General features: G+C 38.6%; 2 pseudogenes; one reads left to right on the top strand and one right to left on the bottom strand.

Annotated features, from left to right (window-relative positions):
- Nucleotides 1-6,288: 6,288 nt before the first annotated feature.
- Nucleotides 6,289-6,844, bottom strand: LOC130830809 (histone H2A type 1-A-like; annotated as a pseudogene).
- Nucleotides 6,845-6,960: 116 nt separating this feature from the next.
- LOC130830808 (histone H2B type 1-A-like) lies at nucleotides 6,961-7,405 on the top strand (annotated as a pseudogene).
- Nucleotides 7,406-9,515: the final 2,110 nt, after the last annotated feature.

Below are 9,515 nucleotides of genomic sequence, written 5' to 3'. Positions count from 1 at the left end.
CTGAAGGGTTTTAATTACTATTTCAGTTTCTTTAAGATATAAGTATGTTCCATTTCTATAATTTATCTTGGACAAATTCTGCTAGTTTATTGTAGTATTGCTTGTAGTATTCCCTTATTATCATTTTAATAGTCTGTTATTTTATCACCTATTTTTGAGATTGGTAATTTGTGTCTTCTCTCTTTTTTATTATCAATCTTAATACAGCTCTTTCAATTGTATTGCTCTTTTTAAGACATTTTTGTTTCAATGATTTTTCTGTTTTTCTGTTGTAATCCCACTGAGTTCTCCTGTTATTTTTATTTTCTTTATACTTAATTGAACTTATTTTGTTCTTCTTTTTCCATGTCTTAACACTGAAACTTAGATTAATGATTTGAGAACTTTTACCTTCTCTGATATAAACATTTAGTGCTAAATTTCCCTCTAAGCATGGCTTTAACTGCATTCTACAGATTTTTTTAATTAAACATTTTTATTTTGAGATCATTATAGGTTCACATGCAGTTGTAAGAAATAATACAGAGAGATACCATGTACCCTTTACTCATTTTCCCCCAAAGGTAACATCTTGCAAAACTTAGTACAATATCACAACCAACATATTGGCATTGATATAATTAGGATATAGAATATTTCCATCACCACAAGGATCCCTCATGTTGCCTTTTTATAGCCACAGATACTTCTCTGCTACCCCCTCCTCAATTCTTGGGCCACTAATATATGTCATTTCAAGAATGTTACATAAATTGAATTTATAGTAGGTAGTCTTTGGGGGTTGGCTTTTTTTTCTTAATAGACTTTATTTTTTAAAGCAGTTTTATGTTTAAAGCAGAAAAATTGGGCAGAAAGTACAGAGATTTCTCATATACCTCCTCTCCTTCTATATTACTCTGGTAGATTTGTTACAATTAATGACCAATTATTGATATCTTATTATTAATTAAAGTTCATAGTTCATGCTAGGATTCACTCTTTGTGTTGTACAATTCTTTGGGTTTTGATAAATGCATAATGTCGTGTATCTATCTTATAGTATCATACAGACTGGTTTCCCTGCCCTAAAAATCCTGTGTGCTCCACTTGTTCATCCCTGCCCCCTCCCACCACCAAACCCTGGCAGCCACTGACCTTTTTACTCTCTCTATTGTTTTACCTCTTCCATGATGCCATTAGCTGGACTCATAGTATGTAGTCTTTTCAGACTGGCTTCTTTCAGTTAGCAGTATGCATTTAACATTCTTCCGTGCCTTTTTGTGGCTCGATAGTTTCTTTCTTTTTATCACTGAATAATACTCCATTGTATGGATGTAACAGTTTATTTATCCATTCACCTATTGAACAACATCTTGGTTGTTTCTAATTTTTGTCAATTGTGAATAAAGCTTCTATAAACATTTTGTGTGTGTGTGTGTGTGAATGTATATATAAACTCATTTGGATAAATACCTAAGAGGATGATTGCCGTATCAAATAGCAGGTGCTTACTGTTGTAAGAAATTGTGTCTTCCAAAGTGGCCATAACATTTTGCATTACAAACAGCAATGAATGGGTGTTCCTTGTTGCTTCATCTCCTGCTTAGCATTTGTGTTTTGGATTTTGGTCATTCTAATAGGCGTGAGATAATAGTGGTATCTCATTGTGGTTTTAATTTGCAATTCCCTAATGATAATATGGTATTGAACACCTTTTCATGTGCTTATTTGCTGTCTGTGTATCCTTTTTGGTAAAATGTGCCTTCATGATTTTTGTCCATTTTCTAAGTTGATTGATATTTTTTAGCTGTTGAATTTTAGAAGTTCATTATATATTCTAGATATTAGCCCTTTATCAAAAATGTATTTTGCAGCTATTTTCTCTGAACCTGTTACTTGTCTTTTCATCCTCTTAACAGAGTGTATTTCTTATGGTCACCATAACAAATTTGTACAAACTGGGTGGTTTAAAACAACAGATATTTGTTTTCATACAGTATTGGCCGGATGAAGTCCAAAATTGGGTGCTGGCAGAGTTTGTTCCTTCTGGATGCTCTGAGAGAGAGTTTGTCCCATGCTTCCCTCCTAGTTTCTGGTGGCTTCTAGGAATCTTTTGTGTTCCTTGAATTGTAGCTGCATCTCTTCAATCTCCGCCTTTGTCTTCCATGCAATTTTCTCTTCTGTGTGTCTTCTCCTCTCTCTCTCTTTTTTTTTTTCCCTCTGTCTCTTGTAAGAACACTTGTTTTTGGATTTAGGCCCTACTGGGGCCCTTGAGATGATCTGAGATCCTGGATTACCCAGAATGAGCACAGATACTAACTAGAATCCAAGCAGAATCTGAATGGTTGGGATTAAGGAGAATCAGAAGAAAGGTATTAGGAATAAAATGTTATATCACATAGGATTTATATCAGTATTTCTCTGTGGTAACAAGATTCATTTGGGGAATCCTAAATTTTGCTGCCAGGTTTTTTTAAAGGGGAAACTATCTGTGATCCAATATCATTGTTATATTTCAGTGAATGCAGCAAGCTTAGCTTTTATTTCCAGCATCATGATATTTGGATGCCACTAGTATATAGTGGTCATGTATTATTGGTTGACTAACACACTGATGAATTGAGTTGGACTATGTAAGTAAAATTCAAGATAAAAAGACAAGAGGGTGTCACTTTTATTTCTACTGGGTAGAAAGCTTGGCATCATTTCATTCTTTTTAATGGCTGAGTAATATTCCATTGTGTATATGTACCACATCTTCTTTATGCATTCATCTGTTGATAGACATTTAGGCTGCTTCCCTGTCTTGGCTATTGTGAAGAGTGCTGCAGTGAATACTGGGGTGCATGTATCCTTTCGAACCATGGTTTTCTTCAGGTATATGCCCAGGAGTGGGATTGCTGGATCATATTTTTGGTTTTTTAAGGAATCTCCATACTGTTCTCCATAGTGGCTATGCCAGTTTACATTCCCACCAGCAGAGTAGGAGGGTTCCCTTTTCTCCACACTCTCTCCAACATTAATTGTAGACCTTTTGATGATGGCCATTCTGACTGGTGTAAGGTGATATCTTGTAATTTTGCTTTGCATCACCATGTTGAGCATCTTTTGCTCTTGGCCATCTGTATGTCTTCTTTGGAGAAATGCCTATTTAGGTCTTCTGTGCATTTTTTGATTGGGTTGTTTGTTATTTTTTAATATTGAGCTGTGTGTAAATTTTGTAGCTTAATCCCTGTTGGTATCATTGTTTGCAAATATTTTCTCCCATTCTGTGGGTTATCTTTTTGTTTTATTTACAGTTTCCTTTGCTGTGCAAAAGCTTTTGAGTTTAATTAGGTTCCATTTGTTTATTTTTGTTTTTATTTCCATTACCCTAGGAGATGGATTGAAAAAGATATTGCTGCTATTTATGTCAAAGTGTTCTGTGTATGTTTTCCTCTAAGAGTATTATAGTACCTGGCCCTACATTTAAGTCTTTAATCCATTTTGAGTTTATTTTTGTGTATGGTGTTAAAGAATGTTCTAATTTCCACACAAGCATTTTGAGGTAGCTATAATTAATATTGCATTGAATATAAATGACTTATTGAAATGCTGTGTTTTTTTTGGAACTTGGTCACAGCTCCTTCTTTGAAAGATGGCTCTGAAGAGAACTGTTGATTTCCAGTATAATTATTTCCCAGTTAATTGTGAAGCATTACCCTGCAGGTGTTACTTGCATCTCGTTTTCCTTCTTCTGGTTCAGCAGAATCCTTTTAATATCTCTAAATGATTTGTCTAACGTAGTCCAGAATAATATTAAAATATAGTGATAAGAAAAAGTCTGCTAACAGTAACTACTAGTATTCCCCTAAGAAACAAAAATTATCCAACTTATCATACTAGCAAATGTTAAGCATCTCCTGAGTTTAATATGACTTTATTTTTCCCTTTAACTTTATAAAGTGAATTGTTTGCTCTTACTAGACATTGAAACAACCTCACATTCTTAGATCCCCATTTGTCATTGATAATTTTTAATGGGCTGCCAAAGTTGGTTATTCTCATTTAATGGAGATTTGTGGATTATATAAAACTTATATTGCACTGTGTGGGAAGACATTCTGGAACCTTTTTGAAACATTGAAAATGTTAAAGTATGCGGGCCGAGCGATGGGATTCAGAATGTCCTGCTTGAGCAGTGGAGGAGCTGAGGGTGCGGGGCGTGGAGACTAATATCACCCTGTTTGGCCCTGAGGGATGGCTGGTTAGCCAAAGACGGGTAAGATTCCTCAGAGGAGGAACAACCTAAGACAGGCACAGCGGCAGAGGGGCCAACAGGGGTGGTGCATAGAACCTTCCTTATATCACTGTGTTTGGCCCTGGAGGATGACTGGTTAGCCAGAGACGGGTAAGATTCCTCAAGGGAGGAACAACCTAAGACAGGCACAGTCGCAGAGGGGCCAACACGGGTGGGGCACAGACCCCTAATATCTGAGAGAGGTCTCCTGCCCCCAGGGCTGTTTTGCTCTCCACCCCCAGCTCAAATCCACACCTGCTCAACTCGGACCCAGGAAGTAAACAAAGATAATTGCCTCAGTCATGTGAGGCCTTTGATTGTTTATGAGTGTAACCTGAGAATGTTAGCCCACGAATTCAATAAAAGCAACCTGGGATGAGTCAGCAGGGCTCTTGATCCTAGAGGTCTTGAGCCCCCCGGTCCCATCTTTCTCTTCAGTCTGTGCCTGTGTCTTCTCAAGCTTGCGGCACCCGTCACTCACCTCGAGTCGCCGAGTTGATCCCGGCAGCACTGCACTTAGTAGCATGCTTTCTTCATTAGATTTTATCGTATTTCTTCAAAAATATAAATGAGACTTGTTTTTAATAATCTGGAACCATTTCCTTAGCCATAGATTTATTTTTTCCTTAAATGTCTAAGAGGATACACTCTTGGAAGCCTGATCTTTGAGGATGGTAGTTCATTGATGACTTTTTTTTCCCATTTATCTTAGTCCTCACTGCTTTCTAGATTCAATTTAAGCAATTTATATTGTTTCAGAAACTCTTAAACATTTCATCAGTATTTTAAAATGTGTTAACATAGGCTTTTTAAAACTATGTTCTTGTAATTTTAAAACACTTCAATTCTATGTATAAGCTTGGGTATACTTTTATAGACAAAACTGTGTTCAAATAATTTTTAACTTTGCAAATGTTTAAGGAATTTTTTAGTTATAAACATGTAGATTTTTGATTTGTGTTGTGTTTGGAAATTTTTGATGCTTTCATTTTCCTATAAGAATTTTGTATTTGGCTGCTTTCCTGTTTGTCAGTTTGTCTTTGTGGGTGTTTACTCATGCAGTGCTAAAGGATCAACAAAATATTTTGCTTCATTTTCAGTGGTTATATCTGGTTGAATTCAGTGCCTACTATTCCTAAATAATTGGTGATAGAAAGCTGCCTCATCACATTACTGACTCTAATATTGATACTAGTATTCTACCATCAAAATGGTACTAGTCATGTTTGAGATCTATCCTACACACTAAGGAATCAACCTATTTGCTGTTTTTCACATAATTAGCTGTCAGATATTTATGTCTTATCTTTTGGCTTAATATGTCTGTGGTTACAGATTTCAGGATACAGAACCATCCAAGAACTCTTGGAAATCCCTTGCTAGAAAGCACTTAAGAGAACAAACAAGCAGTCGTGATACATGCTGATTTGCTAACTGCTTGGCTGACATTCTGTAGGCATTCTCTCCAAACATAAGGCTTAAGCCAAAAGCTGCAAGTTCATAAGTCTATTTTCGCTTCTAATCCGTTCATTTAGTCTAACTGTATCCTCACTAAAATAAGATTATGTCTTAATTCTTTTTCTTAGGAATTGTGTTGTCTCAACAGTCCTAAGTTTGCTCCTTTCCCCAAGGAGAATGGCATCTCCACCCACCCCCCAATCCTCCACCCGGCCAGGAGTCTGCTAGGAAGCTTGCTTTATCTACTCTGAAGTGTAAAAAGAAATTGACACCCAAGATCACAAGTTTTGTTGCCAAAATTGTTATACATTAAAGTTAACTGTTTCAGTGGTCTCAGTCACCAGAACTAGATTCTTTTCAGAGTCCAGAGTCCTGTTAGTGTTAGGAGTTGTGGGCAGTTCTTTTCTGTTGGCTAGTGTATCAGTCACTGCTTTGTAATCTTTTTGTTAAACCTAAGCTCTTTCTCAGAAATTGTGAATGGCTCTGAAAAGAGCCTTTGGGTGTCAGTTTGGGGCTTTTCCCTCTCCTTCAAACGTTTAGGTCACTCCCTTGGTTTTACAATTTGTGAGCTGTTACTTGCACTGGACCTTGTGGTGGTGGCTCTTGGTCTTCTTGAGTAGCAGCACCGCCTGGATGCTGGGCAGGACGCTGCCCTACCGGATGGTCACACCTCCCAACAGCGTATTAAGCTCCTCATCATTACGGATGGCTAATTGCAGGAGGCGCGGGATGATGCGTCTTTTCTTGTTGTCACGGCTTGTCGCGGGCCGACCGGCTCCAGGATCTCGGCCGTCAGGTACTCCAGCACCGCCAGTTACACCGGCCTCAGTGCGTTCTGCATGGTTGCCTTTTTGGAGCAGGTGGTGGACTCTGCCCACAGGGAACTGCAGGCCTGCTCTGGACAAACGGGATTTGGCCTTAGCACGTGCCTTGCCACTGTGCTTCCCACGTCCAGACACAACTATAAAAATGTAGACGTATCATAACGGGAAAAAAAAACCGTTAGGATAGCCACAGGGTCTATTTATAATCTCACGGTTGGTTGTACTTTGCTATTTGATTGGCTCATACTCTCCAATCAGAAAGTCGTACTGGAACCACCTCATTTACATACACGCCACTACCCATTATCCAATCAGCTGTGAGCTGCCCAACAAGTCATCTGAGCGCTGCACCTATAAATACCAAGGTTCAGTTGGGTTAAGTGCTAGTTGTTTAGTTGTCATTGGGACTGCTCAGTAACAATACCAGAGCTGACTTCAAAAGGCACTACCGTTTCGAAGAAAAGACTTCAAGGAAGTTGGGATTAAAATCCAGAAGAAAGAGGGGAGAAAGCACAAACGATGTCGTGAAGAGAGCTATTCTGTTTATATCTACGAGGTGCTGAAGCAAGTTCATCCAGATACCGGTATTTCCTCGAAAAGAATGAGCGTTATGAGTTGTTTTGTTACTGATATCTTCGAGCGCATTGCGGGCGAGGGGTCGCTCTCGGCGCATTACAACAAGTGCTCGACTCTCACTGCCAGAAAGATCCAGACCACCGTGCGCCTGCTGCTGCTGGCGGAGCTGGCCAAGCACGCCGTGTCCGAGGGCACTAAGGCTGTCACCAAGTACACCAGCTCCAAGTATAAAAGTTTTAGCTCTCGGATAACTTTTGCAAACGTCAAGGCTCTTTTAAGAGCCGTTTAATTTTTTAAAGGGCTGTACGCTTTTTGCTTGGTTGGTCAGTGTACGGGGGCAGGCTTTATCATTAGAGTGAGGCGTTACTGTTTAGTAACTGTTTTTCAAGTGCACTTTGCTTTCTTTTTAGTAAGGGTGAGAAACACGCAGGTAACTTGCCAGTCGTAGGCAGCTATTAATGGTTTTAAGATAAGCCTCAGACCTCTTAAGCATTTGTGTCAGGTGACAGGGGCCTGAAGCTGTGTAAAGAGTAAGATCGTAGGCAACATTACAGGAGAGCATTAGTGCTGTTTTGCTTCTTTGTGTTTTCTGTGATGTGTAAAATTAGTATGAATCAGGTTAGATGCTCTGCAGCTGCTGAGATTCGAGTCCCGGGGTTCCTTGGTCTGGTGATGTCACCTGTGCATTATTGGGGGTCTCTAAACTGGGCTGTTTCAGAACAGGTCGACATTGGAGGATGGAGGGCTTGCCATATCAAGTAATTCATCTGGAGTCAAACAGTTTGGCTAACCACAATCGACAGGCAAACGAGTAATGTTAACTGAATTACTTTTTTCTGGTATGACTTTTTCTTTCTAGTTATAATAGAATCACGTGTTTTGTTTCATGAGAGAATCCAAAAATTGGTGTTTGTGTCCTCTATTACTGGACTATAATATTAAGATGTTCCAAATTGGGTCATAGGGTGTTTATCAAGTTAGGGGACTTTGAGTGCAAGATTTACTATGTCACGATCGTCTGGATTTTTATTAGCAGTCATGCATTAAAAAATGATAAATGACATTGAAATTGATGACATTAAAAAGATCAAATTGTTACTACTTCCCACCAACCTGTGGTTTATCTGAAATCCTCAATTTGTTAACTGATATTTTTCATTCTTCCCTTTTAAAACAAGATTTACATACTGTTCATTGCAGCAGTGTTTACAATAGCCAGGACATGGAAGCAACCTAAATGCCCATCAACAGATGAATGGATAAAGATGTGGCACATATATACAATGGAATATTACTCAGCCATAAAAAGGGATGAAATGGAGCTATATGCAGTGAGGTGGATAGACCTAGAGTCTGTCATACAGAATAAAGTAAGTCAGAAAGAGAAAAATAAATACTGTATGCTAACTCAAATATACGGAATCTAAAAAAAAAAAAAAATGGTACTGATGAACCCAGTGACAGGGCAAGAATAAGGATGCAGATGCAGAGAATGGACTGGAGGACATGGGGTTGGGGGGGCGGGGGGCGAAGGGGAAGCTGGGACGAAGTGGGAGAGTAGCATAGACATAGATACACTACCAACTGTAAAATAGATAGCTAGTGGTAAGTTGCTGTATAACAGAGGGAGATCTACTTGATGATGGGTGATGCCTTAGAGGGCCAGGACAGGGAGGGTGGGAGGGAGTCGCGGGAGGGAGGGCATATGGGGATATATGTATAAATACAGCTGATTCACTTTGGTGTACCTGAAAAGCTGCTACAAAAGTGTAAAGCAATTATATTCCAATAAAGAGCTTTTAAAAAAATTATTTAAATGTCATTTCAAAACTCCTTCATTTAAATAGTTGTTTTTGTACCATAAATTGTTCAATAAAAAAAATAAAAAGGTTTAGTGCTCATGTGTCTTCCTTACAGTTAAAAAATGCTTTAGTATCATTTGGTAGAATTTGTGTACTGAAACTCCATAGAAAAAAAGGACCCCACATTTCTGTGCACAGAAACAGCCTGTACAAGGACCTCTGAATATCTTAACTGGGAATCATCCAAAGAGTTAACAGATGTGGCATATGTGCTACATTGTCTGGGAGGAGAGGCATCATCTCCAATCAGGGGTCCCAGTTGCCCTCATAAGATCTTGTGAAACAGCAAATGTCTGTATAGTTCCCAAATCCTTGTCAACTCTTGACTTGAAAAGCATGAAGGTTTTCCAGGCTGATTCTTTCTCTTAACAGCGTGTATTTAGCTTCACCCATTTTGTTGTGTGAATTAACAGTTCGTTGCTTTTAATGGCTGACCAGTATTCCATTGTATGTATAAACCAGTTTGTCCATTCATCTAATGAAGGGATCTTAGTTGCTTACACTTTTTAACCATTATGAGTGAAGTTGTTAAAAATA

This window comes from Hippopotamus amphibius, chromosome 11, assembly GCF_030028045.1.
Source record: "Hippopotamus amphibius kiboko isolate mHipAmp2 chromosome 11, mHipAmp2.hap2, whole genome shotgun sequence".
Classification (NCBI taxonomy): Eukaryota; Metazoa; Chordata; class Mammalia; order Artiodactyla; family Hippopotamidae; genus Hippopotamus; species Hippopotamus amphibius.
This window is presented reverse-complemented; position numbering and strand designations above follow the sequence as displayed.